This window comes from Nestor notabilis, unplaced genomic scaffold (genome assembly GCF_000696875.1).
Source record: "Nestor notabilis isolate BGI_N333 unplaced genomic scaffold, ASM69687v1 scaffold8410, whole genome shotgun sequence".
NCBI classification, from domain to species: Eukaryota; Metazoa; Chordata; class Aves; order Psittaciformes; family Psittacidae; genus Nestor; species Nestor notabilis.
Window position 1 is genome coordinate 58,666 of NW_009909653.1, and position 2,181 is coordinate 60,846.

Below are 2,181 nucleotides of genomic sequence, written 5' to 3' on the forward strand. Positions count from 1 at the left end.
TGACTTGGGATCAGGAATGTCGCCTGAAGGTGTACGATGCTTTGTGACTCCAAATCTGGGCACAGTAAATCCCCAAGTACTCCTATTTTCCTTTACCAGAAAATATTCCAAGATTTTTATATTTTTAAAAATGGATTTGTAAAGGTGTCTGAATTAAGTTCAGACAAGGAAATTAAATTAAAATAGCAGATATTTCTCACATCTTCCAAGACCATAGGATGAAAAATATCAAGGCATGAGTCTATTTTTCATTCAAGGAGAAAACAAAATCCCTTTAACATGCTTCTTGCATTTTAGACTGAATGCACTATGTGTGCAGTGTGCAATTACAGAGCTCCTGACAGTCTGTGTCTAACAGAAATGCCACGCTTACTTCCATCTTCTAACACCAACCTAGAAAGACAAATATTTGAAGGGTTAGAGAAAGGTGGCTGCAGATAGCCTTCAATGGCGAGTATGCGTGTTTGTGCCTCTGTGTGTGCACGTTTCAGTATCAGGAAGGCAAGAAAGGCTTACACATCTGTATGCAGTTATGCCAACTTTCTTCAATTTGCTTTTACCCAGTAGGAAAATACTGATGTGTCCTTGACATCTGAAGAGCCTGATTCACTAAAGATGTTTTAGGGAATGCATCCTGAGATGGGGAGAGAAAATCCTCCAGGAAAAAGAGAGAAGCAGGGCCTCTAAGGATGCTCCCAGGGAGAAATACTAGTTTGCTCTCAGATAAGTGAACATAAAAAGTTTTGGTGTTGCTGTTTTGACTTGGAATTCTGCAGAGGACCCAGCTGGGCCTGGTACTTTAACTGCTCAAGACATGACAGGTGGTGCCTGAAGGAACTCCCTTAGAGTGTGTGTCTGAGAAATCCTAAGCTCTGCCACACAGAAGTAAGCATTCAAAGAGCCAATACAGCTATCAGTTACAGTGCCAGACACAAGGAAACATCTGCAAACCAATACCAGTTGGGAATGCAGCTCACTATCACCATGCCAGCCTTATTTAATTATTTTCAGCACAAGGAGTAGTATTAAATGATGGACATCAAATTGCCAGCATTTCCAATTGTCTCTAAAAAATCTGCTTTCTAAAGATTTTTATATGCACTGGTAATATTAAATAGAATTGCTTTTCTGTCTTAGGTTTACTTACTGCGATGTCTTTGTCTTGCAAGATGTTGAAGATACCACATCCATTTCTTTTCTCTTGAAGAATTTCTTCACAGACCTTTTTCTCCCTTTTTACTTATCCTGTTCTTACAATCCTCATGTTGTATCTAGCTTTCATGTGACAGTCAGAAGGAAATTCATAATGCTACCTTCTGGAGGTCTGTCAGTCTCTCTTCTCAGTGATTCTTTCTAATTTTATTACCTATATATTAAATCAAAAAGTCCAGATCCGGTACATTATAGTTTGTCTTGATGAGGGACAGTTTCAAAGTGATGGTAATTCACTGGAAAAGAACCATAAATCCCTCAGACATTATGAAACCAGTACCACGTGCTAACAACTACAGTGTAGTTTTGAGATTTCCTGGTTTGTAAATTAGTCCCCAAACTGAAAAAAGGTAAAACAGATAATACCATATCATCTTCTTCTGAATTCAGTAGCAGATGAATTCATCAATTAACTTAACAAAATGAAACAGTTTCCATACTGCAAGAAGATAATGAAGTTACATCAAAAGTTAATTTGGCTGTGATTAATTTAGAATTGGTATATAGATAATTCAAAACTATTTCAGACTGGTAATGACAGAGGATAAAAAGTCTGTCCCTGAATGATGTCAGGTGTGAAATCAAAGAACGCAGTAATAATGTGACAAAAAAAAAAAAAATTCTCAGAAATGTGTGTTTTAAAGTGAGTTTGGCTCAATCCTACTCCAAGCAGACAAATACTTGCTTAAAAATGCTGCCTTGACATTGATCTATGTCAGATTTTGTCTTTACCATCACTTCTGCAATAATGACATTAAATGAACATGCTTTCTGCAGCTTTAATGGGCAAGGGAGATGGAGTGCACTAGTCTCAACTGTGAATTTCCAGTCCAGCTGTTGCATGGCCTTCTGTATGACTGTCTGTTTTTCAGTACTTAAAATCAAACTCTTAAGGGCTTTGCCTGGGTATTATTTACTTTAAAAATAATAAAATGAATTAAAAAATGCTTAGTGTCAAGAACACTCTTT

At 37.1% G+C, this 2,181-nt stretch overlaps 1 protein-coding gene across 1 annotated transcript in view; it reads left to right on the forward strand.

Annotated features, from left to right (window-relative positions):
- Positions 1-2,181, forward strand: part of LOC104406521 (calcium-activated potassium channel subunit alpha-1) — a gene marked incomplete at its 5' end in the record, with an annotated part of 66,013 nt that overhangs the window by 38,347 nt on the left and 25,485 nt on the right. The gene's annotated exons all lie outside the window — the stretch shown is intronic.